The sequence below is a fragment of the Eleutherodactylus coqui genome, chromosome 1, assembly GCF_035609145.1.
Source record: "Eleutherodactylus coqui strain aEleCoq1 chromosome 1, aEleCoq1.hap1, whole genome shotgun sequence".
Lineage (NCBI taxonomy): Eukaryota > Metazoa > Chordata > Amphibia > Anura > Eleutherodactylidae > Eleutherodactylus > Eleutherodactylus coqui.
The window spans coordinates 487,936,707-487,964,058 of NC_089837.1; the positions used below are offsets into that span (position 1 = coordinate 487,936,707).

Genomic DNA, 27,352 nt, shown 5'->3' on the forward strand with positions numbered 1-27,352 from the left:
CCTTAGCGAGTACGCTTGCTCATCTCTAATCGTCACTCATCTTTCTGTGTCAATCTGCCACCTTTCTGTTCTGGGGAAAGTTAAGTTGATTTAGGCAGATGGTTAAGTGTATTTCCTGCCAAGCAGTATTCACTCCACTGCCTTGTATGCCTATACTGGAGGGGTCTTTGATGTTCCTTCCTTTAGGAACCAGCAAGGTAGCCCTTTGTTGGGGTAATAATGAAGTTACCAAGTTACAAGGGTATGTCCATTGTTCATATTCCTTCACCATTATCTCCCATTCAGTGTCCAACCCACAAACCCAGACCTTGTGGAATGGAGACCTAATACTGTTATTAATCATAGGAGGAACTAATAACGAGGATTATGGATTATCCAAAGTTATATTTTCAGAACCACAAGCAGACCACTGACGCAACCCATGGAATCACTCATCTGCAAAGCTAATCATCTGTCGCATATCATGTTTGGTATCCAAGAGTAGGTAAATTCATGATATGAAACATGGTGGCCATAGCTACCCTATTGGAGGGCTTTCTAGAGAAATATGGCCAAAATGTTGAGTAGATCCGGAAGATCTGTGGATCTACTCCCCCAGCCCATTGATGACATCAAAGTTGAGGACTGCAAAGGTGTGACTTAAAAGAGTCTTTTAACCCTTTCTAATCCATTGTCTGACATCTTCTAACATTGGAGTTGTTGAAGCTTCAATCAGAATGTAGGAAGATGTCTGACAGGTCACTCTTGCCATCTATTGCCAGCCACTCCGCTGTCAGAGCCTCTCTGGCGCACCCACACTGGCTTTAGCCAGCAGATGGCACCGTTGTATAACAGCAAAAAGAGAGAGCCTTTTAGGAAACCAGAATTCAAAATTGGATTGGAAAGGGTTAAACTAAGGGGACCCCTTCCCTAAATTGTCAGACGTAGGAGTGGCATCTAAATGCTGGCCTGTCTCTATTCCTCATGTTCCTCAGCCATTACATAGACTGGTATTTTCTATTATTTTATTCCTTTTTATTTGCATACGGTTTTGTCTGTATTTGCTCCTTACTAGAGATGAGCGAGTATACTCGCTAAAGGCAATTGCTCGAGCGAGCATTGCCTTTAGCGAGTATCTCCCCGCTCGAGACGGAAGGTTCGGGTGGCGGCAGCGGGCAGGGAGCTGCGGGGGAGAGCGGGCGGAACGAAGGGGAGATCTCTCTCTCCCTCTCTCTCCCCCGCTCCCTCCTGCTGACAGCCGCTACTCACCGCTCCACCGTGCCGGCACCCGAACCTTCCATCTCGAGCGGGGAGATACTCGCTAAAGGCAATGCTCGCTTGAGCAATTGCCTTTAGCGAGTATACTCGCTCATCTCTACTCCTTACCCTTCTGTAAATATCTCCTTTTGTATATTTTTATCTTTGCACTGCTAACCCTTTTTAAAATAAACTTTATTTTTGCCCTTGAATGCTTTAAGTGATCCATAACCCGGAAGTGTGATAATTGTGTATCGGCTGGTGGATACCAAGGTCGCTGACCTACTTGTGGTGGCAGTGAAGGGTGTTGGGGGTGCTAGGTCATGCACGGTGCGATATGGGCTCCATCTTGCACGTATGCAGGATCTGGGGAGCTGGAAATAAGTCAGTCCTGCGGTCTGCCCCTGGGTGCCGTAAGTCACAGGTCGGTGACTGTCAGACCCATAAACCCTGTCATCTGTAACACTGTGTTTTCGAGTCTATGAGGACTGCACTACAGATCTGCAGTATATACCTCAAGCAGGTGGATGTCTCGTGATGGCACAATGGGGACGTTTGATGTTTGAGCGATCATCTTTCAGTGTAAATAGGGCTTTACTCTGATGCTGCGTCACTCATTCACTCCAGTGACACAGTTTTTGGCCTTTTATGAACCATTCTTGGAGGTTCAGGGAGTGGGCAGGGCTTCAGTCCTCTCTATTCCCTATCATAAGGTAGTATTAGGGTGGTGAAAAGTTACTCTTGTCACTACTGATGTCACGGAAAGAGTAGACCCTCCTCGTGGCAGCACTCCACTTCCTGTCTCCTCGGATTAGTCACATAGCCAAAGGTGGCAGGGTCTTTTGCTATGTAAAAAGAAAAAATACATAAAAACTTTTCTCCCTGTGCAAAATACATAATCAGTATCTCTAAAACAGTAACGACCCATGATGTACAATTAATGCATTATTTATTTCACATGGTGGATGCATGTAGATGCCAAAAAAACAATGGCATAATTGCATTTATGTGTTCATTCTTCCTCAAAAACAAGCAGTTAATCCCTTAGTGACCAAGCCTGTTTGTGCCTTAGTGACGGAGCCAGATTTTGGAAATCTGACATGTGTCACTTTAACATACAATAACTCCGTAAAGGTTCTGCATATACAAGAGATGCTGACATTCTTTTTCGCCACATGTTGTACTTCATTTAGCTGGTAAAAATAGACCGATAGAATTTGTGTTTATTTATTAAAAGTGCCAAAATTGGGAAAATTTGGAAAAAATTTTCAACTGTAATATCTCAAACGTGTGCAAACATACTATACAAATTATTGATAACATATATATTTCCATCAGTTTACTTTATTTTGGACTCACATTTGAAAAACTTTAGGTTTTTTTAAGCATTTAGGGGACGTAAAAATTTAGTATTACTTTTCAACATTTTGAGGAACACTTTGTTTTTCTACACCAAGCCAAGACTGCTCATTTAATGTGGCCCGCAGCATGCCGATGGCCGCTCACCACTGAAGCAATTGCAGGCTGGGGTGCCGCAACTCCCGCTGGTAATCACGCTATTAGCGCTGATCCCGGCACACACTCTGACGTCAGTGTGCAGCCAGGATCCTCCTACCCTGAGTCCCTTGCTCCTCAGTTCCGTAGGAGAGGACTCAGGGAGTAAGCGCTCCAGGCTACACACTGACGTCAGTGTGCACCTGGACTCAGCGCAAGCAGAGGGGGAGCAGTGCTGACAGCAAGGAGGAGGTAAGTATATGGGTTGGTGGGAGGAACTATTTTTACTTAGGGGGGTTAATATTACTGAGGGGAGATTATTATTACTGAGGGGGGGTCAATATTGCTGAGGGGGATAATATTATTGCTGAGGGGGCTAATATTACTGTGGGGTTATAATTACTGAGGGGGTTAATATTATTACTGTGGGGGTCGCTACTACTACTGGGGCCACTATGGGGGTTGCTATTAATACTGGGGCCACTGTGGGGTACCCTGTTACTACTGGAGCCACTGTGGGGGTCGCTATTACTACTAGGGCCACTGTGGGGGTCTCTATTGGTACTGGGGTCATTGTTGGGGTCGCTATTAATACTGGGGCCACTATAGGATGTCACTACTTTTACTGGGGCCACTATGAGAGTAACTATAACTACTGGGGTCACTATTAGGGCTTGTTCACACGGGTGTAATCGTATTTCGGTCGCACAAATACGCTGCATATTTGCGCAATCAAAAATCGCTTATGCCTGCATATTTGTGCACACAAAAAAAGAACGCAGATGGGCCCACTGAAATGGTGCGCAAATATGTAATGAGTACACAGGTTTCCTGCGCATTCACCACGTATTTGCGCTGCCCATTCACTTCAATGGCCTATTGCGGTACGTAGTACACAACAAAATAGGTCATACTGTGTGAAAATATACATCATGTGAATGAACTCACTGCATATTATGTACAAAAATACGCTTGTGTGAACAGGCCCTTACTGTACAATCTTATAGTTACAATCGGCCCTTTGAAGGCAACCATAAGGCTGATGTGGCCCTCGGTGAAAATGAGTTTGACACCCCTGCCTTAATATATTCACTGAGGGGTGTCAGGTGTATTTTGGCCCCACAGTTTTTTTCAGGAGTTAATGCAATTTAGAGGAGAAAAAATAAAATTTCATACTTTTGCAAATATGTACTTTTAAAGACATACTTTTTATCTATATGGCACATGAAAATGAGGATTTAGGCCGGCTGTCCACGGGCATTGCGAAGTCCCGCGGCAGATCTCCGCCGCGGGAGCCGCCGCCGAATCTCCGCCGGTCAGCCCTATCTGATAGATAGGCTGGCCGTGGAGAATTGGGGCAATTCACAGCATGCTGTGAATTGCCCGCCGCGAGCGGAGAATCGCAATGATTCTCCACTCGTGGACAGGGGCCGGCGCTTTCCATAGCAATGCTGAAGTGTGGACACCATATTAACAAGACCCATCAAAGATGACAGGATAGCATTTTTTTTCCCATCTCACTTTACTTAGAATTTCTTAAACGTTTTCAGTACATTATATGGTACATTAAATAGTATCATTGAAAAATATAACTCATCCCATTAATGGATAAATAAAAGAGTTACGATTTTTCAATAGGATTCCAATGCATCAGATCACACAGGCGTATTCCCGCGGCGTGAAAGCGCCTGGCTGGGCGATTTTGCATCGGGCAGGATAGCCCTGGAACTAGCAGCGGACTGCTAAACTCCCTCCCCCTTCTCTCCTCCTCTCCAGCTGTTTGCACTGGGAGTGGGCGGAGCTCAGCTCCACCCCACCCCTCCCATTGAGAGCTGCAGACAAGGGGCAGGAGCTTAGGAGGGGAGAGAGGAGGTCGGCCATCAAAAGGGAGGGAAGGGGAAGACAGTTTAGCAGAGCTCAGCTGTCTCACTCCGCCCGACGGCATGTACGCCGAGCCCGTGCATCAGATGGTAGCGTATATCGGCCACCGGTGAAAACTACGGCCGATATACGCTCATGGTAATAAGCCTTAAGAATAAGTTATCAATAGCAGGGCTCCACCGCCTGGGACTGTCTCTGATCAGCTAATTAGAAGCAACTGTGGGCCAGCCAGAAGGCTCAAAACACCGACCCTAATGCAGTGGCCTGATCTAGCAGCTCTCTGCCACTGAACTGAATGGTAGAGCACCGCACAATGGGGAGAAGTTGCAGCATGCGGCAATTTGAATCCTGCAAGCGGAGAATCGCTATGGCTCTCCACTTGTGGACGTCGGGCTGCACTTTCCATAGTTATGTCTATGGGAAGCGTTCACTGCGTTACCCACAGACGGATTATCGCCACGGATAACGCAGTGACATATCGCCCGTGGACAGGAGGCCTATCTGTACTGCTGAAGGGCTGCAGCAAGCCGCTGTCGGACAAGAACAGTACAGATTTTTTTTTTATGTTTCTTTTTCCCGCGCCATCGCTAGGTCAATGTCAACTGTTGGTGGGCTGCGGGTTGGGCAGCTTCCATTAACTTCAATGGAAGCTGTCTGTGCGGAATCAGCACTAAAATATAACATGCTGCAATTTTTCCTCCACTTGCGGCAATCGCATTTGATTTCCGAGAGTATGTAGGAAGAAGCTCTTTTACATAGCATGTTACGAATGGTATTTGCTGTGGATCTGCAGTGTGCTGACGCTGACCGCGGATTCCGCAATGTAAATCTGTTCGTGTGCAGCCGGACTAATACAGATAAAGCAAGCCTTTCTAGGTAAAGGCCAATTTAGACGAGACGAATGTTGGGCAAACGATGCCCGACACTCGTCCCCACACATACTCTCTTGTGTGCTGTTGCACAGGAGCTAGTACTGCTGGCTCACAGCGGGGAGGCTGGAGGAGATTTCTCTCCTCGCTCTACCCCGACCCTCTCCATTGACTTAACACAGCGGCCGTTCAGTACTGAACGGCTGCTATTTACACTAAACGATCAGCATTCAGCTCATCGTCCATCATTTATGCTGCATCGTTCAGTGTAAACAGCAGCCGGTCAGTACTGAATGGCCGGTATGTTAAGTCAATGGAGAGGGGTTGGGGAGACGAGGAGTAAAGTCTCCTGCAGCCATCCTGCCTCCCTGCTGGCCGCTCTGTGAGTGAGCCAGCGATACTAGCCCCTGTGCAAGAGCACGGGAGCGAGGACACACAGGGATGAGCGTCGGGCATCGTTTGCCCAACATTCGTCCCGTCTAAATGGACCTTAACAGTCAGAAAGGACTTCTGGAAGATGTTAATCACTTTCTATAGAGAGGACAGGAACTTCGTCAGGGTCCTGTAAACAGTGTGCCAGAAAATAACATGGAGCCGTTCTCACCTGGGTCCAAAGGAGCCGCTCATCCTGGTACCGACAGAGCACAGTACAGAACATGTAGTACCACACTCTACTGTAGAGAGGTGCTATTAGACAACCTATTGGTGCATGCATTGCAGTAATGCAGGGGTTTTACCAGTGAAATGCCCATGCTGATTGGCTGGATTTTCCTGGCAATCTCATGTGCCGCAGATCCAGACTGTCTAGTTTCAAGTCACAACAGCCCAGGAAAGAGCATGTTATGTTCACAATATTGTACCCTGAGACAGTTGTAACTTGAGGGGGTTTTATACATTATATATATATATATATATATATATATATATATAGATATATATATATATATATATATATATATATATATATATTTTATATATATATATCAAAATCAAATCATGGTATTTGTATAGCGCCAACTTATTCCGCAGCGCTTTCAGGTAATTATTACTCCCCACCAAACTGGGTTCTCATTTTACCGACCTCGGAAGGATGGAAGGCTGAGTCAACCTTGAGCCGGCTACCTGATTCATGCGGGGATCGAACTTGCAACCTTCAGGTCGTAGGCGAGAGCTTACACTCTGCACGGCACGCACGCACACACACACACACACTCTTGTTTATAGAATTTTGGGCATTTGTGACATTTTTTGTTAGAATGCATTATGCTCTGTGTATTCCGTTTCTTCTCTGGCCTTTCTCCCATAGGCTTTGTCATACGACTTGAAAACCTGCTGAAGAAGATCGCATATTACAATACATAACAGAATAAAAGCCTCTTCCCCACTTGCACAGGCTTGGAAGTCATATATGTTCCTCTACTTCTTAGCCAGGTCTCATTGATCTTGTGATGCATTATTTGGTATGTTTGTGTGCATCACATTGTGTTTTGCACTTTATTTCAGACCGTCCATTTCATAAATGAGTGACTGTACATCTCTATATGTTCCTTATATTTACATCTTGGAGGGTTGATGTACTGTATTGTGGAGCATGTTTTGATATAGTCCCTAAGGCTGGATTCACCTGGCCATAGGTAAATCTGCCTTGTTACTGTATGTAGTAATTGTCAGATTTGAGGTTCAGGATTCTCACAAGTAATATATCTTCCAACTACGGGCAGGCTCAATGGCACTCACACTAGCATTTTTTTATTGCGCATAATACGTGCGGAAAAATGAACGCAGCATGTTCTATTTTACCGTGCATTACATGCGACAGGGCCCTACTGTCCTCTGTGGTCACGTAATAGCATTGTGTATGTGCGGCATTTATACACAGCATCACTAAGCGTCAGAGCGGAAAATTTAAAGAAGAACAAGTTAGACTGTGTCTGACAGCATGCGTGAGATACACTGTCATGTGCCCTGTGCAGCAATATGCCGGCTCTCACACCAGTAAAACACGTTATATACACAGCATTTAACGCATATGCTCGTGTGAGCCAACTCTAAAGATGTTGCACTAGGTTTTACCTACAGGCTTATAAAAAACTACAGAATAGGACTTTTTCACACTTGCGTTCTGCTGACCCATCGTGGGATCAGCAGAATAGAAAGAAAACGTTTCCGTTTTCAAGGACATAGAAATGTATTGAAATGGAAGGTCTCCGGTTTCAGTCCGTTTGTGTTTTCCGTCTCCATTCCGTTTTTTTACACTGGGTCAAACGCACAGACCGCTGCACTTCTGTTTCCAGTTCGAGAATACAGCTGGATCCTCTTTTGTTGCATTGTACTCAGCGGGAGGTGGATGGAACTTGAAGACAATCCGTTTTTCATTTTCAGTATTGTCTGTGTGGGTAAATGAATGTGGCTCAGTGGTTAGCGCTGCTGGGGTCCTGGGTTCAAATCTCATCACAGGCAACATCAACTTTAAAAGACTCCATACAGCCATCATGCTTGGTCCGGTTTGAACCTACAATTCCAGCTCTGCAAGGAAGTAGTGCAAATGACTGAGCACCATGCTTGTTCTTTTATTGCTAGAGAAATAGAAGAGCAAGAAGAATAAATGCAAAGAGAACACACAAACCAATATAAATACCCCGTTTGGTTAGATTTGTGCCTACAACTCCAGCACTGCAAGGCCGAAGTGCCAACGAATGAGATGAATAAATACATATATCATCCATGCAGATGTTGTCCATAGTCTGAAATGAACCTGGAACCCCAGTGCTACAAGGTGTGGTGGCTCAGCCATTAGCACTGTTGCCTTGCAGTGATGAAGTTGTAGGTTCAAATTTGACCAAGGGTGATGTCTGTATTGGCTTTTTATGCCCTCTTTGTACTTATTCTTCTTGCTCTTCTATTTACCTGGCAATGAAAGAGTGGTGCAGAATTTTCTGCGTTTTTACGTGCGTCTTCCAGAAATATTCCGCACTGGTGAAGAACCTTAAAATACTTTTTTTTTTTTTAAACCAGCATATAAAAACTGTGTGGAAACAGTATCTAAAGATGTCTACAGGCATGTGCCTACTTTACTAATATACTAAAGGCAATTCTGCCTTGTTACTTTATGTATCAATTGTGGTAACAAGCATTCAGTCATTGCTGCCTTGGAGTTATAGGTTCAAATCTGACAAAGGCGACCTACACACAGGTGAGCGCCATATCGGGCCGTAAAACTAAGCCTGATATCGCGCTCGTTAATGTGTGCCTCCCATCACTTCAGTAAAGTAGCGATCCTCCTGCGCGGTTTTCAGCTGTGTCGAAGGATTGCCAAGTGTTTCCCATTGTTTTCAATGGGAAGCCTCGCATCACGCTCGCCTGCATATCGCACACCGTGCAATGTTTTTTCCTGTCTCATTGAAAACAATGCATTTCGAGGAAAAAGAAAATATAGCACATGCTGCTCATGTATATGACTCTATTCCAAAGAGTGGGGTTCACATTTCTGCGTCTCGCAACGCACAATTCTTGCAAGATTTTTTCAGCTGTGCGAAATCAGCCCGAGAGTAATGGCTGTATAGACTTTCTCAAAGTTGATTAGATTCGGACCCCAGCATTGCAAGGCAACACATTCACTTCTACCACCTTCTAAATGCTGAAAACAATGTAAGTGGAAAGCTTTACAGATGGTTTCCATTTCACTTCCTTTTTCTAATTTCCATGTTGATCACCGGAAAAATCTCTAAAGTAGACATAGCCTAATGTTAGCATTTGTGAGGATGCAAACTGAGCTCTGCCAAATCAAGACATCTAGTAACCCCATGTGATGTCTGTGGTCCAGACTGCAGATGTTTCTCAGGATTTCCACAGCTGCACCTAAACAGATACATAGTATCCAGTAAATCTGTGCATGCAGATACAGCACATAGTATCCTGCATGTAGTGATACAGTTGCAGTTTGTTTTGGTTATTTGTTATTATTTTGCTCCTGCTGTTGCTATTTATAGTTTCCCCATCAGATCAGCCTCTTTGTGTCTGCTGTACCACAGCCTGCCCTCACCCTTCTCATCCTGTGCCTCCTTGTAGTAGCTGTGCCCTTCCTCCTCCTCCTCCTCCTCTGCAGCCTGTCTCCCTCCCCTCCTCCCCTCCTTCTCCCTGTGTCCGCCAGCTCTTGTGCCTGCCAGTAACCCCCCTCTGCTATTATTATCTGGGGCTGGGCATCCCTTGGTGTGTCTGTGCCCGGGGGGATTCATACTACTCGGTGCACTGCGTCTGCAGGTAAGAGCAACTTCCCTGTCTGCAGCCTGCAGACTCTCTCCTCTCCCTGCGGGATCTGCAGCTCTCTGCTCACTGCTTGGCCTCTTCTTGCTCTTTCCCTCTGCTCCACATCGCCATCTTGTCTGCTATGCTATGTAAAGTGGATCTTGTCGGTGATCTATGTACAGATCTAGCAGAGCTGAGTCTGTCATTTAACTCTTTGCAATGTAGTAGATTTACCTACAGTCCCAACTAAATGGCAAGCTCAGCCCTACTACATCCATGGGGTAGCTGGATTAAGGGACAATGACATATTTACTCATTTAACCTGCTCACAACCTGTATCCTATGGCAACTACTACAGATACTTTGCAAGGCTGTGCAAGACCTTTTTGGAGGGTGACTCTATATTTCCATTGCACCTGATACTACATTTACAAGGGGTTGTTGTGCTGCTCTTAGTAGATCACATAGGACTGCAGTGGTTGCAGATATTTACTCACAGCTCCTGCTCTGCATTCATCCTTCTGCATACTCTGATCATTGAATTTCTGGTTATCCCAGGTCTCCCAGGATGAATGATGTGTCTGTAGTAGGTGCCAGCGTAGCAAGATGTAGAGCTGCAATAGTTAAAAGTAATTAGAACTAGTCATTTTGTCACGTACAGGTTTTTATGGATCAGTATACTGACATGGTGTCATACATCCCCCTCCCCATTAAAAAGATCATACATCCCTCCATCTAATCAGAGTTTCGATATTTCACATCTGTCATCAGGACGCTCATCAAGGAAAGCTAAACATGTCACAATGAAAATGGTTACATATAGAATCCATGTGTAAATTCACTATTAGTATTAATGGTCACTTATTGATACAGATGAGAGTAAAGTATGTGAAAGCCATCACTTTGCTACCAGAGGCATAAGGATGCGAGGGCACGAGCGATAAGGATGCGGGTAACACATTATACTGCTACTTACCAGGCTACACCTGGACTTGGAACTTGAAACAACAAGAAGTCTAAGTACAATTACCTATGGGCTGGGACATGCCGTGTATGGGCTAGAATGCCGGGGTTCATACGTGTGTGGGCTAGAATGCCGGGGTTCATACGTGTGTGGGCTAGAAGGCTGGGTTCACACGAGGCGGTTTGCCGCGGAATTTCTGTGCAGACCCACTGCATGGAAATTCTGCGGCATTTACAGTAGCAACAAAGTGGATCTGATTTTGAAAATCTCGTTCACAAGTTGCGGAAATAATCCACACCAAACCCGTGCAGAAATTGACAATGGCTGCGGTATTCAATTCGGCGCCGTGTCAATTTAATCACAGTTTTCACTGAGGAATTCGCCTCTTCGCAACAAGATGAATTCTGCACAGGAATACGCACTAAAACACGTTCAAAATCCGAACCGAATAGTGCAGATTTTCAAACAGGCTTTCTGCTGTAAATCAGACCCCATCTAACCTCCATCCCCTTAGGCCCCCTGTCCACGGGCGTTGCGGTATCCCGCGGCGGATCTCTGCCGCGGGAGCCGGAGCCGGCAGACGAAGCTCCGCCGGTCAGCCTATCTGACAGATAGGCTGACCGCGGAGAATCGCGGCAATTCGCAGCATTCTGCAAATTGCCGGCTGCCAGCAGTGAATCGCAATGATTCGTTGCTCGTGGACACGGGGTCGGCGCTTTCCATAGCAATGCTATGGAAAGCTTCAGACGGCGTGATTCGCCGGCGATTTACCGCTGGCGAAATCAGGTCTGTGGACAGGGGGCCTTAGGTGCTACTAGAGTGCTTTCACACAGGCAGAACTATTTCTGACTGTGGATTTTGATGCTGAATTGCAGGCAGATTTAAGGGGTTTTTCCAGGGTTACCTTTAGGATAGGTCACCAGTAGTTGATCGCCCAGGGTCTGTCGCTCGGGACTCTGACCGATCAGCTGAGCGGGGTATGCTGTCAGCACTGCAAATACACAGAGGTCGGACCAGAAGTCTCCGTTCCAACCTCTGTGTAGTGGCTGGCCCTTTTAACTGCAGGCACGGCTCTCATTGAAATCAACGCGAGCTATGCTACAGTTACAAGCACCGGCCACTACACAGAAGTTGGCGTGAAGATTTCCGCTGCTTCCACTCTGACCTCTGTGTATTTGCTATGCTGACAGAATGCGCCTACTCAGCTGATCGGTCGGGGTCCCGAGCGACAGACCCCAGCCGATGACCTATTGGTGATCTATCCTAAGGACAAGTCATCAATAGTATTCTCCCTGGAAGACCCCTTTAGGTTATTTTCAATTCCGCAGCAAAATCTGCAGATAGCCCTACAGATTTTGGTGCAGAATTTACTGCATGTTGCTGTGTGAAGGCATCCGTAGGGCATGTTCGTATAGGTGGATTTGCTGCAGCAGACATTCCATAGCAGATCCTCAGCTGAAAGTTTGCATCAAAACCCATACCACATGTCGTGGATTTTGACTTGGTTTTTAACACAAATTTTGATGCAGAATTCACCTCCTGATTGAGAAAAGATGGATTTTGCAGCATATCCAGTGCTAAAATTGACATGCTGCAGATTTAAATTCCGCAGTAAATGTCAATTTCCGCTCAGGTTTTATGTGTATTTTTTCAGCAGCGCGTGAACAAGATTTTGAAAATCTCATCCACTTTGTTGCTACTACAAATCCTGCGGATTCTCAATGCGGAGGGCCTGCATGAAAACTCTGCTGCAAATCCACCCCATGTGAACCTACCTTTAGGGATTTTTCAAAAACGTGCTGCAAGTTGCAGTAAAGTCCACACCAAAATCGTCAGTCTACCTGCGGATTTTGATGCAGAATTGAAAATGACTTAAAACCTGTCTTCAATTCTGCATAAAAATGTGCAGTATTACCAAGAAATTTAGGTGTGAATTTCCACGACTGTGGATTTGGGTGTGTCCTGCGTCCTAATTCCGTCCCATGTGAAAGGTCCCTTATACAAGCCTTGGTGGTTGCTGCTTGCACTTATGTTTTACCGACAATTGCCTGGCTGAACCAGCAAGTGCAGGTGCAGCCCGGAAATTGCTGGGACAATGCTAGTGCTAGTGGTGTTCACTAGTACTTGTGTAATATCAGCCGTAACCCCTTAGTAGCCATCCATACGCTTTTTAACGGTGCTACTAATAGGCTTTATTTTGAAACTGTGCGTTTTACTGCAGTGCATTAGAATAATGACACGGCTCTCTTGTGCTGGTAGGAATTAAGGCCTGGCTGTCTGGTTATAACTCAGTACCTGCTCTAACAGCAGGAACCAGAGAAACCTCTGATCCCTGCTGTTTAACCCTATACAAGCCATGATCAATGCGACCATGGCATGTAAAAGGCTGACTGAGGGAAGGGACTCTCTCTGTCTCTGTCACCCAACAGAACAGATGTGATCAATGGATTGCACACATTTGCAAATCAAGTGTTTTCTCAAGCACACCTGATGTAACTTATGGCCCATTTACACGTAACAATTATTGCTCAAAATTCGTTCAAGCGAATAGATGTAAGCGATAATCATTCAGTGTAAATGTATCGCTGACTTTCTATTGCTGGATCGCTAGCTTCTCGTTATGAGTAAATGCTCCCTGTTCAGCACTTTACATAGAAGTTTCTCAGCCTAAACGCTCTGCATGAGTGCTGGCAACCTTAGCGGTGACATCAGGTTACATGGGCCGACAGTTTAAAAGACTGTCGGCCCATGTAAAAGGGCCATAATAAAGAGCTTCATTAGTTGCATCGGGTGTGCTTGAGATAAAACACATCAAATACCTGGACTAGCTAGGACTTTGTTGACTGTGACGTTTGATTGCATGTTGTGTGGAAGAATTTACATTGTTCTTGTTTGTTTGTTTGTTTGTTTTTTTTACACACAGCTGAAAGTTTGTAAATTTGGTAAAGGAACCTAAATTGTAAATGGGGTTGAATAATTTTGATTGTAACTGTACACAGCACTGACCTTGACTAAAATGCTATATGGAGAATGCACTCAAATAAGTCTTCATCTCCAGTGGGATACATTGTCATGACCATGCATCAGAACATGGACTCTCTAAGCTGCAGTCCATTTGATGCAAGCTAAACTAGGATGCATAGTGTAAGAAATCCCACGGTATTTCCCCTTAACTCTTGCAGGGAGGTGTAGACTTTGCTATAGAATGCCTAGGTCACGGCCCCCAGAAAAGTCAAATAATCGTGGAAGTGGTGTTGTTGAAATGTGGCATGGTCAGGAAAAGAGGCAAAGGTCACCACCAAGAGAGTGTTCAGGATGATACAAGAGCAAAGTATGAAGCAAGAGAGGAGTTAGGACCAGAAATAGCACTCCAAATACCAGGTGGAGTATCTACCAGGCTAGGCAGGCACATAATCAGATGACAGAACCAGACGTAGTACTACAAGTACCAGATTTTCAATGGGCAAGGCTGGAGCGTAGTCTTGAGTCATGGCTGAGATTAGGAACTGAAGCCGTACACACATTATGCAAATATGCAAATTTACACTGCTGGTCAAAAACTTTAAAAGACCTCAATTTTTCCAATTTTTATGGATATTTACACAGTGTCTCACGTGTAGTTTGAAATGAGCATATAACAAACACACTAGTTAAGATGAATACAAATAATGGATTAACTTTGTTCCACAATATTAAATCTAGATGTCATACTTTTCAAAGTAGCCTCCTCTAGCTGATATAACAGCTTTACACAATTGAGGAATTCTTTCTGCAACTGCATTCATATATTGTCCATAAATTTCTTTCCTGTATTGTTGTAGAAGTTCCCACAAATGTGCTGCGCTTGTAAGTTGCTGTGCTGTCGCTCTTCGATCCAGTTCATCCTAAATAAGCTCAATGGGGTTTGAAGCTTACCGGCTTCTTCTTGTCTTCTTAAGTAGTTCTAACATAATCTAGAAGTACGTTTTGGATCATTGTATTGCTTCAATATGAACCCCTGACCAACTAGGTGTACACCAGAGTATATTGTATGGTGTATCAAAATGCTGTGGTAGCAATTTTCATCCTGTCTGCTAGCCACCAGAGACCATCTAGCTTCCTCCTCCATGTTGGACAGTAGGTGTCACACACTCAGGAACCATCCTTTCACCTATTCAACGACGCACTAAAACCCTGTTGTACCAAAGATGTCACATTTTGATTAATTAGTCCATAAGACCTTCTTCCACTCTTCAGTAGTCCACTGGAGGTGCTGCTTTGCCCAGGCAAGGCTTCTTTAAGATTTTTTAATCTTAGCAGTGGCTTTCTTACTGATACTCTGCCTGTCAAACCTGCAGATAGAAGTCTTCTCTTCACAGTTGAAATGGAAACGTGTTTATTTTTGCTGCCTTAAGCTAAATGCTTGAAGAATTTGTGCTGTGAGGCGCTGATCATGTAAACTATGGATTCTCAAAAACGTCTCATCTGATTTTGTAGCGACCTTTGCTCTGCTAGATTTCTTCCTGTTAGTTTCCTCCAGTTTCTTAGTGCCTGTTGATGGTATAGGAAACTGTTCTTACTACCACCTCGGATTTCTTAGCAATTTTTCTGTATGACAGACCTACACTTTTAAGGGTTGTAATTGTCTGTCTGTCTTCTTTGCTTAATTGACTTTTACTTGCCATTATGACAGCAATGTGTTCTGTCCTGAGTAGCAAAGCAGTCCAAATCCTGCACTAGCGGATGTTGTAATGCAGTCTGTTCCAACACTGGTTATATAGAATCAGAGGGTTTGAAAGTAATCTACAAAAGTTGAGACAGCTGTAAGAATAGTTTGCATCCAATTTCAAACCATAATTTGCTTTCTGTGCTGCAGAGCAGCTGTCTTTGATGTGGTCCTTTGTTTTAAATCATAAATTCAGACTATTGTTGAGTATCAAGTTAAAATTTCATAATATTTTTTTGTTTTTAACTTACTTTTGAACCATAAATTGTTGGACTGTATTAAGGTAAAAATCAAGGTGTTCCAAAAATTTTGACCAGTAGTACACCTCACTTCCAAGTTGGTGCCAAACTTTCTGTCAGGCGGCTTGCTTCATGCCCATTGCCTTCCCATAAACCTCTCACAATAAGCAGCTCTCTCACAGTTCCACTTATTCTACTAGAGCTCAGTGGACAGCTATTCGTACAAAAGCTGTCTTGTAGCACTGGGAGAGTGCACTCCCCTCATGTCACCTGTCACTGTAGGGCGGCTAGGTCTCTAAGAATGCTGCTTTTATTTCCAGAAGTATGATGTCTCTTTAGAACAGCTGCTTCCATAACTGCCACAGTTAGTTATAGCTGCGGGATCTCACAATAACTAGTGAGAACTTTTTACACTCTGTGCCACTGAGGTTAATGGGAAGGTGTCAGGCATGATGGAACAGCCTCACGAGACGCTCAGTGCCAAATTCGGAGGTGAGTCGGCCTATTTGTGTAATGTGTGTGCAGCGTGTAAAGCATTTTTTTTTTTTAGTTATAATTAGAGAGTTATTTTTTGTGTTGGCTGACTATTTAGAAATTAATATAAATAATGATTCTTGAGTGATAATGCCTCTTTAAGTGGTGGGTCAATTATGGCTTCAGCAATTAGGCCCTAGTTGCTCCTCTGCCGAAAGTAGGGCTGCCACCCGCCAGCCCACCAAGTAATTTCCACTAAAGGTCACTAAAGTGGGGCCACTAAACAGAGGTCCATTATTACTGGTACCACTAGACAGGGTGCTATTATTACTAGGTGCACTAAACTAGTCACTATTATTACTGGGACCACTAAAAGGGGGCACAATGACTATTGAGGCCCTTATTATTATTGAGGTCACCCAGAAAAAGCAGTATTATTATTGGAACCAATGAGAGGGGACACTATTACTGTTGGGGCCACTAAAAAGGGGCACTATTACTAATAGGCACTATTATTGGCACCTTTGACAGTGGGCATTATAATTACTAAGGCAACTGAGAGGGGCACTATTATTATTGGGGCATTATTATTATTATTATTATATGGGCACTAAAAAAGGGCACTATAACTATTTGGGCCAGTGAGAGGGGGCACTATTGTTCCTAGGGCCACTGAGAGGGACACTATTAGTACTAGGGTCACTTTAATTATGGAGGTAAAAACATATGTTGTGACAAGCTAAACTCCAAAACTACGCACCCTCTACATTGGCCAGTAATTTTAGTGACAAAGGTGGCAACCCTAGCAGAAACTCATATATTGTAGTGCTTCAAAGAGTAGTGGGTTTTAAGGCAAGACAATGAAAAATCGGGTCTAGGAGACTCCTTATCTCTAACAATGAAGGTGTTCCAGGTCCTAAAGTAGTCAAAAGCGGGACTATAGAACAGATGTAATAGACTTAATAGTAGGCTTAGACCCCTGAGAAGATAGAAGTATTCACAAGTGATACCTAAGTGATCTGTAGTGGAACCTGCAATACATGGGTACAAGATTTAGCCTAATTACAAGTCTCAGTGAATACAATATAACCTTTACTAAGTAAAACTTCCATGTTCAGGCTTGCAGGATAAATATAAATCTGCATCTAGTTCGCTCAAGCCACTTCTATTCCTGGACAATAGATCTGCTGTGTCCTCATTAGATTTTAAAGGGAAACACCAGTAAAATTGCTCATTGAGAGATCATTCAGACTTCCTAGTGAATATTTTATTTTTTCTCTGAGGAGTGTTTGGGCCTCCAAGGGAGAGAATCACCATATAATGCATGTATGTGTGTGTGTGTTTATATATATATATATATAGCATTTATTCCATATATCGCACAGTTCATTACATCAGCAAAGTTCATTTGTCCATACCCCACCTGGGTGAGAGTCTTGGGGCGGCCTCCCTGTCAGACTCTTAGGGTGGGTTGACACAGAACAGATTTGCTACAGAAAGTCCGTCCAGGATTTCGCCGTGGCAGATTCGCCTGCGGACGCTAAATCTGTGATTAGCCAGCCATGTGGATGAGATTTCTCAGAAATCTCATCCACATAGGATGGCGAATCTGTCGTGGCAAAGTCAGCAGAAGCCAGTGCTGCGGCGTGGGAGCGCCGGCCGCAGCGGAAAAGCAAGCGGCCAGGCCACTTCAAAACCCGTGGCCAAGCACCGCTTTACCGGCAGAAATCTCACGGTTTTACGCTGCGACCAAACCGCGAGATTTCCGCTGGGAGTCCGGCGTGTGAGAACCCAACCTTACTGGTCCCCAATGGACCTCTGGCTTGCAGCTCTTTCAGCTGAGCTGAGCTTTCAACTTCCCCCTGAGTGTGGCAGGAACTGAGCCTTTTATATCGCTTGCTGCTACAACCACAGATGTTTTCTCTCACTTTTGATACAAGAATGCCTGTCCATAATCCCCTACAGGCCATTCTGTGTACTACAAAAAAAAATATTTTTGGGGGGGGCGAGATTGTGCAGAAAAAAATAATTTCATTTAATTTTTCCAGCATTCCTCGCGTTGAATAAATTATGTGACATAACATTTTTCTCCGTGGTAACATGATTCCTGTAATACAAAGTTTACACAGTTTTTTATGTTTTGCTATTTTTGTACACCAAGACATTTACAAAAAATATATACATTTGTTTTGTTTCACCGCATTCTAAGAGCCATAGCATTTTTATTTTTACATCGACTTGAATGTCATCACACTTGATCACTGTTATAATACACTGCAGTACTTCAGTACTGCAGTGCATTACATGGCCCTATGAGGCTTAGCCAGAGCTGTGGAGCTTTATCATCATCAATCACATTTTGGAGAATGACTGGTCATATGAAATCCTGGTTGAGGTTCAATGAAAATGGTTAAAGTGGGAAATTTTCAGGCACAATTACTACTATAAATAACGTGTACTCATGGACTTCCATTTGCCCTGAGGAAGATGTGTGTAACACAACTATACGCGTGGGGCTTGGGGTGCCACTACAGGCATATATTTTAGCGGCTATTTTAGCCTTGATTTATCTACATTCACTTTCTGGAGCATTGATGGTATTTAGGACTTTTTTGTTAATTTCCAATACCCTACCATGGCGCGGTATTCCATTTGGGACTTTCAATTTCTGATTATCTCATGCACTTGCACTATATTATACTTTCTTGTCCTATTCCATTGGACTGTATGTGCACTTTGGTTGTTCTACTATGCTGCTCTTGTTAGGAGGTTTATGTTTATCCTTCTAAGTTTCTTGTCATTACTGTTTGCCCTATTGTAGAATTAGGCCACCTGCACACGGCCATATTTGCATTGCAGAAACCGGATTTCGCAGCAAATACCGTCCATAGCATGCTATAGAAAATCGCTTTTTCCTGCCCACGAGCTCATGGGGGGAAAATTGCAGGATGCTCGATTTTTGTGCGGGCTACAAACGGACGGCTTCCATTGAAGTCAGTGGAAGCTGCCTGTCCTGCGGTCCTTCAGCAATCATCATTGCAGAAAGGTCACGAGACCAGCATCATCGCCTAGCGATGTATATCTGTGCTGCGCATGTGCGACTCCGTTACGGCCGGCACATCCACAGTACAGAAGAAAATGACAGGTAGACAGGGGTCGGATTCTGATGTGGAATCCCGCATCTGGAATCTGACCCAGTTGTGGGAGGGCAGCCTTAGGGCTAATTCCCACGGATGGATTTTTGCCACATTTAACGCGGCGGAAATCCACGGTGTTATTCTGTTGTTATTAGGTTCTATTGAACCTAATAGCTTTCTGCCTCCTCAATGTTCACACTGCAGAATTCTACCGCAGAATTCCGCAGCGTTAAAGAAGTCGTGGCATGTTCTAATTGCCGTGGAAAAACGTGCGGCCGGCTTCCATTCCGTCTGTCACACGATACGTCTGCTGTGAGCGTCATGTGCTGCACTGCGCATGCACGTCGTCTCGCCGGACAGGACTCGCGTGGCGGATCCGGAGAGGTGAGTATGGGGTCTTTTGGAGGGCGCCGTGTCGGACTCCGTTGCAATGTTCCACTGGCGGAGTCCGACACGGCCGTGGGCAGGAGGCCATAATGATATGTCTTTGAGTTTTTGAAGTGTATTTAATGAGTACATGTGTTTACTTTCTAAATAAAGGTTGTTGAATTTATTTTGGGTGTACAATAGTTTTTGGGGAAGTAACTTGTTGTGTCATCTTTATGTATTAAAGGGGTTGTCCCGCGGCAGCAAGTGGGTCTATACACTTCTGTATGGCCATATTAATGCACTTTGTAATGTACATTGTGCATTAATTATGAGCCATACAGAAGTTTTAAAAGTTATTCACTTACCTGTTCCGTTGCTGGCGTCCTCGTCTCCATGGTTGCCGTCTAATTTTCGCCGTCTAATGGCCAAATTAGACGCGCTTGCGCAGTCCGGGTCTTCTGCTGTCTTCAATGGGGCCGCTCGTGCAGAATGCCGGCTCTGTGTAGCTCCGCCCCGTCACGTGCCGATTCCAGCCAATCAGGAGGCTGGAATCGGCAATGGACCGCACAGAAGCCCTGCGGTCCACAGAGAGAGAGGATCCCGGCGGCCATCTTCAGCAGGTGAGTATGAAGACGCCGGACCGCCGGGATTCGGGTAAGTACTACCCGGTTTGTTTTTTTAACCCCTGCATCGGGGTTGTCTCGTGCCGAACGGGGGGGGGGGGGTTAAAAAAAAACAAAAAAAACGTTTCGGCGCGGGACAACCCCTTTAAGCACAACATCGCAAATGCCTGGCTTAGTACATTTTCCCGTAACAGGAAAATTGCCATGGACAACAAAACTAAGTTTTCTGGCAGTATGTTGTTGTTAGTCATTAGTCGTTCCTGACCCTCGGCGACCCTAAAAGTGAACTCCCTCCATGTTTTTCAGTTTTGCGCTGCTTCTTTCAGTTGTGTGATATTTATGCCAGTATCAGCTCTGACAGTATCAGCCATTGTGTTCTATATATTAGATAGCTATTGGCTAAGTGCGGCGCCAGCTTTACCAAGGGGAGCTTCAATTTTAAATTCTTTATGAACAGATAGACCTTAAATGGCTCCGACACAGTGGACCTTTTACAGCTACGTAGTTGAATACGACCACTTGCTTCCTCCAGGTTCTTGTGTATACCATTCCAGAGGTCCCGCAACTCACTAGTAACAACATCAACCGCGGGACAAACTGTGGGTACTGGAATGGAAGTCAGAAAGCTGACCGAACACACAAAAGAAAGGTGACAACCCCGTCGCGGAATTTATACGATTATTTATGGCAAATTCGGCAAAGGGTAAAAACTCTACCCATCGATTGACCCTCTCGCCCACAAAAAGATGCAAGTATTGTACTAGGTCTTGATTTTTACGTTCTGTTTGCCCATTTGTCTGTGGATGAAACGCTGATGTGAAAGACAGAGATTTTCCCAAGTTTTTACAGAAGGCCCTCCAAAATTGGCCCACAAATTGCACCCCCCCGATCCGAAACTATATTGACCGGCATTCTGTGCAACCTTATAATCTCTTTAATGAAAATCCTCACTAATTCAGTGGCAGATGTCTGACATGCGTGTCCCAATCTGACGAGTACACCAAAATGTCGTCCAAATAGAGAACCATAAAAACCCCTAGATAATCATGGAAGACCGCATTCATAAACCCCTCATCACCAGACTTAATATGTATGAGATTATAAGCCCCCCGAAGGTCAAGCTTAGAGAACCAACGTGCTCCCACCACCTGATTCAAGAGATCAGGGATCAGAGGGAGCAAGCACTGATTCTTTATGGTGATCTTGTTTAAAGCCCGATAGTCAACAGAAGGCCGCAAAGACCCATCTTTCTTTTCAACAAAAAATAGGCCTGCTACAGCTGGTGACTTTGATGGTCTGATATGTTCCTTGGCTAAAGCCTCTGAAATATAGGATTTAAGAGCCTCATGCTCCCGACCCGATGGGTTAAAAATGGCCCCCTTAGGGATGGGGCTACCAGGGACAAGGTCAATCCTACAATCCCATTTGCGGTGTGAGGGTAATACCTCCGAAAGCTTTTTAGAGAACACATCTTGAAAATTCAGTAAATAGTTCGGAATACTAATAGTATCGGTGGAGCACAATATAACAGCCATTAGATAATAATGACAGCATCCTCCCCACCGAACTAGCTCCAAAGTAGTCCAATCGAACTGAGGATTGTGCGTCCTTAGCCACGGCAATCCCAGAACGATATCCATGAACATATTCTCCATGACCAGGAACGAAATAACCTCCAAATGTAATGCGCCCACCATGAACCGAAGTTCTGGTGTCCTCCAACGCACTACTCCAGAAGCCAGAGGGGTTGCATCAATACTGGTAAAGCGGATCGGCAAACCTAATGCGGTAAAACTTGACACCAGTGGTCTTACGAACTGCAAATGGATAAGGTTCGCGGCTGACCCAGAATCTATAAATGCCTGTCCCACCCTGTGAAAAGCCTTGTAAGACACACTACAAGGCACCAGTAATATAGGGAGTACCTGACCTCCTAGATGACCCTCCCGACAGTCACCTAGGAGCTGAAATTTTCCTGCTTCTTCCGTAGCTGCCTTTCCTGGCAGGATGCGATGCGAGGACCAGCTTTGCTGCAGTAAAAGCAGAGTTGGTTAGAAAACCGGAGGCGTCTCCGCTCTCCAGGACTTAATTGGTCCACTTCCATATCATCAGCTCCGGAAGTTGACACTGGGTTACAGGCTGTAGTCGCTAGAGACTTGACACAACATTCTTGACGGGCACTAGCTTAGCATCCCTTCTAGACCTGAGTCTATGATCCGCTCTGACTGCCAATTCCATAGCCTGATTCAAGGTGGATGGTGACGGATGGGACAGCAATAGATCTTTTACTGCGTCAGACAGGCCTACCAAAAATAAATCTTTGAGTGCACAGTCGTTCCATGCAGATTCGCCAAAATACTGCCTGAAACTGGAGCAATCTTCTTCTGCCGACTGGCATCCCTGGCGTAGAACCAACCACTTACTCACTGCATAACCTGCACGATCGGCTTCATCAAAAATATTCCCAAGCTCAAGGAAAAAAAGAATCTACCGACTGCAGACAAGCGGAATCAGATGGTAAAGAATAGGCCCAGGACTGAGGCCCTTCTCTGAGCAACGTCATAACAATCCCCACCCGTTGGGACTCAGACCCAGAGGAACGAGGCCGCAAGCGGAAAAGCAATTTACAAGCCTCCCGGAAGACAAAGAATTTTTTCCGGTCCCCCAAAATTACCTCGGGTAATGGGCATTTAGGTTCAGGTACTGGATCAGAGGCCACAACCAACCGCTGCTCATGATGGCTGAGACGCCCCAACAGGTCCTTGAACCATCCCGGCTCGGCCATGAATCTGACCGGTAATCGCATTGTAGGACTCCATTCACACAGAGAATCCTACCAAAAAAACCCGCAGGAAACTGTTTTTTGGGCCAGTTAATATGTTACAGTACTAGTGGGGTGCATAGGTACGCACAGCGCGGGGCTCCCTGACTCTCACCGACGCCAATGTCCCTTCCTGGAGATAACCCTGAAGGAGGACACGTCCAGGCCACCAACTCTGACCCTACGCTGCCTAAGGCAGGAGAAGAAGGGATCGCTGAACCTATGCAGGTGACTACTCACTAGTACTGACAGGCTTGGCAGATGGAATGACCAACAGGAACGAAGCCACAGAACACAGGCAGAGCTGGATCGGGACAGGGTAACTTCCACTGGAGCAGGACCGAGGTCAAACACACAGGGGAGGAACCAATAACTGGCAACTGCTATCAGAAGCTTCCAGACTATATTCAGGAGTCACTGTCCTTAAGGCAGAGATCAATCAAGCCGGCTGACCAGAGCTCCCAGCCAGCCACTATAACTCACAGAGATACAGTGCACGCGCCTCTCACTTCAGGCACACACGTGCCACATGCCGCGCATGCACACCGGAGCATGGCACTGCCGCTCGCCGACCTGAACGCAGGCGCAACGTCATCACAGGACGCCACAGCGAACCGCGCCACTGCCACCCAGGGTCCCTGACTAGCTTCATGGTAAAAAAAATATATACCGTATATACCGGCGTATAAGGCGACGGGGCGTATAAGACGACCCCCCAACTGTCACCTTATACGCCGGTATTCAGTGGAGAAAAAAAAAAAAATTTTATTACTCACCTCCCACGGCGTTCTGTCGCGCTCCGGCAGGATGTCGCTCGCTCCGGCAGGCTGTCGCTCGCTCCTCGTCCCCGCCGCAGCATAGCTTTCTGAATGTGGGGCTTGAAATCCCCGCTTCCAGAAAGCTAATACACACGCCGGCAGCCATGACATCATTGAATGGCTGTGATTGGCTAAAGCACACGTGGCTTCAGCCAATCACACTATTCAATGACATCATTGAATGGGTGTGATTGCTAACACGTGCGCCTTCAGCCAATCACAGCCATTCAATGATGTCATTGAATAGTGTGATTGGCTGAAGCCACGTGTGTGGCGACAGAACGCCGTGGGAGGTGAGTAATAAAATTTTTTTTTTTTACACTTTTTTTTTTTTTTGTATTACCGGCGCATAAGACGACCCCCGACTGCAGAGCAGATTTTTCGGGGTTCAAAAGTCGTCTTATACGCCGGTATATACGGTATACTCACCTCTCCACTGCTGCCATGTGAATATTCCCCAGCAGGGAGTCCCCCTGTCACTGAACACTGTGACAGCACTATCACAATGTTCAGTGACAAGATAACTCCCCGAGGGGACTGAAGAAATTCCTGCCATAGCTGTGACAGCTGTGGCCGAGGATCTCGATGTTCTTCTATAGCTTTCAATGAGACCGGCGCTTCTGCAGCCCCTTTGAAAGCAATGGGCTGCTGGCAAGCCCTGCAGGGATTTTCGGGGAAGGGTTTGAAATATAAGCCCTTCCCTGAAAATCATCCCTAGAATGTGTTAAAAATAAAAAAATTTATATACTCACTTCTCCTCAGCTGCCGTGGCTCAGGAGTGTCCAGCTGTGTCTTCTCCACGCACTGCTCTGACTCTCTTTCAGCAGGCAGGGATTTAAAATCCCTGCCTGCTGAAAAGGCTATATCTGATTGGCTGAGCGCTCAGCCAATCACAGGCAGCACTCAGCCATTCATTGAATGACAGCTGAGTGCTGCCTGTGATTGGTCACAGCACTCAGCCAATCACAGGGATTTTCGGGGAAGGGTTTAAAATATAAGCCCTTCCCTGAAAATCATCCCTAGAATGTGTTAAAAATAAAAAAAATATATATACTCACTTCTCCTCAGCTGCCGTGGCTCAGGAGCGTCCAGCTGTGTCTTCTCCATGCACTGCTCTGAATCTCTTTCAGGAGGCGGGGATTTAAAATCCCTGCCTGCTGAAAAGGCTATATCTGATTGGCTGAGCGCTCAGCCAATCACAGGCAGAACTCAGCCATTCATTGAATGACAGCTGAGTGCTGTCTGTGATTGGTCACAGCACTTAGCCAATAACAGGCAGTGCTTGACCATTCATTACATTTCTAAGCTTGAAAAAGACTGTGGAGGTCGAAACATAGCTATTGTCTCACACATTATGGGAGAATAAAGAGTCTGCTGACTTGCATCTATTCATGCTGCCAAGTATTCATTGCTTAATACTGACATCACAGGCAGGATTACACTGAGAGGTAACACCTATGTGTAGATCACACAGGATCCTCCATTCACTATAGGTGATCAGCTGTGACTATCTACTCCCCTTCCTGCAAAATGACCTTTGTACAGATCACAGAGTATGCCATTTTTTATAATGCCTCAAGCTTTAATGCCTGACCTTAGAGCTGCTCCTCTTTCATGGCCAATTTGTACATTTTGGCTATTGAACCAGTATATGGGATGTATTCACATGGGATGTTTTCTGATAATTTTTGCCGATGCATTCCAAGTTAATACAAGGCATCCGTTATTTGGGACTTTCATTAAGTAGTTAGACTGGGAAACAACAACCAAGTGTCTCTTTGGAGAACCCAGCACATCCGCATTACATTGATGGCCCATTGATTCGAATGTACTCTCATTTTTACAGTTGATATTAAATTCTATTCATATTTTCCTCATCTCTGAACATTGTATGTTTTGGATTGTGCTGATAGAGAGAGGGAAATGTTTACAGAATTTACATACTTCTCATGAGTCAACTTTGCTCTACAGAAAAGATATGTGGAGAAAACTTTTTGGATGTATCCCTTGAATACAGCAGCCTTATGTCTTATACACTGGCATGCCTAAAGTCATGGGACATGAACTAATATCATGCAGCAACTCGATGTGGCATCAATTCCACAAATTGGACGGAAGGCTTCTAGAAGAATGTTGAGCCATGTTGTCTGGATAGCCAGAAACAGCTCAGGGGTATTTATAGGTGCAGGATTTTGGGTGCAAATGGACCTCTCCACCACATCCTATAAATGCTTGATTGGGCTCATGTTGGCGAGCCTGTAGGCCACACCATTGTTTAGTGCTTCTCAAAACAATTCTGAACATCTTAAATCTGATGACAAGGTGTGAGGCCTTCCGCATTCAATGTGGATGTGATGTCTGCTAGAGTTACTTGTCTGTTCACATGAACAGTTCTAGCCAGACATCGCTGGTCGCGATTATTAAGCACCCATGGGCAGATACTACATTGTTCACTATGATGTTTTTCTGGTTTACATATGACACCATGGATGGAAGAATGTTAAATGCCCACACAACTTCAGAAATTGAGTGGGCCATCCGTCTGACACCCACTATCATGCTTCATTCATACTCTGATTCACGTCACATTGCCATGAGCACGCTGGCCAATGGTCAACTACACTCAAGAGGTAACACCTCACAATTTATATAGGTGTGGCCATTCACCTGAGATAAAGTCATTTCATAATCAATTTACATACTGCCATCCCAGGACTTTTGGCATGTCAGCATATACACATTGACCCTCTTTTACTGCATCTCTAGTCTCCAAGATCAGCATTTAGGAACAGAATTTTGTAAAATAAGCAACAGAATCATATAGCCTCGAGGGTGACCAGGGAACAGTCAACAAACGCTGCCTCCAAGATCTGCATCTTTGACTAGGTTCATTTTGCAATGTTTGATTTCTTTAGGAGCTCATTCTATTAACCCATTATCAGTCCAACTGAACTGGATGTTACCCTTATAGGATATGTTATCATCATCTGTGCCATATTGTGACCCCCTCAACTACTAGAATGAAGCAGAATCTGCACTAGGAAAGTGCTGGGCATTTTTATCTCCTGTTGGCTCCATTTGGCAGGGATTGGTCATTGACTATAATGGGTTGATCATGGGAATGTTGAGAAGAGATGACAGGAGATAAAATGACTTGGTACTTTCCTAAAGCCTCTGACACTTTATTCTGGCCAACAGTAGGGGTCACGTCGCTCAGACCCCAACAATCAGACAACATAGGCTGGCATATCTTAGCAATATCACACAAGTAATTTGATGTTTTATTGCCCAAGGTTACATGATCATGACCATTCTTTAGTCCATAAAACTTGCTTTCATTCTTGCCAGTGCATGCATTTTAAAGGTAACCAGTCATCAGGTGTTAGCCCCTCTCCCAAACCACATGACAGGTGCACAATGATGATCTTATATCTGTTGGCTGATTCTACATAATGAAGAAAAACACTTTGACTGCTG

General features: G+C 45.0%; 1 protein-coding gene across 2 annotated transcripts in view; it reads left to right on the forward strand.

The window, feature by feature from the left end:
- Positions 1–9,624: 9,624 nt before the first annotated feature.
- Positions 9,625–27,352, forward strand: part of MSANTD4 (Myb/SANT DNA binding domain containing 4 with coiled-coils) — a 31,879-nt gene continuing 14,151 nt past the window's right edge. For both annotated transcript variants that reach the window (XM_066586305.1, XM_066586314.1), the window contains exon 1: positions 9,625–9,740. The gene's annotated coding sequence lies outside the window, so the exon portion shown is untranslated. The remainder of the gene's footprint in view (positions 9,741–27,352) is intronic.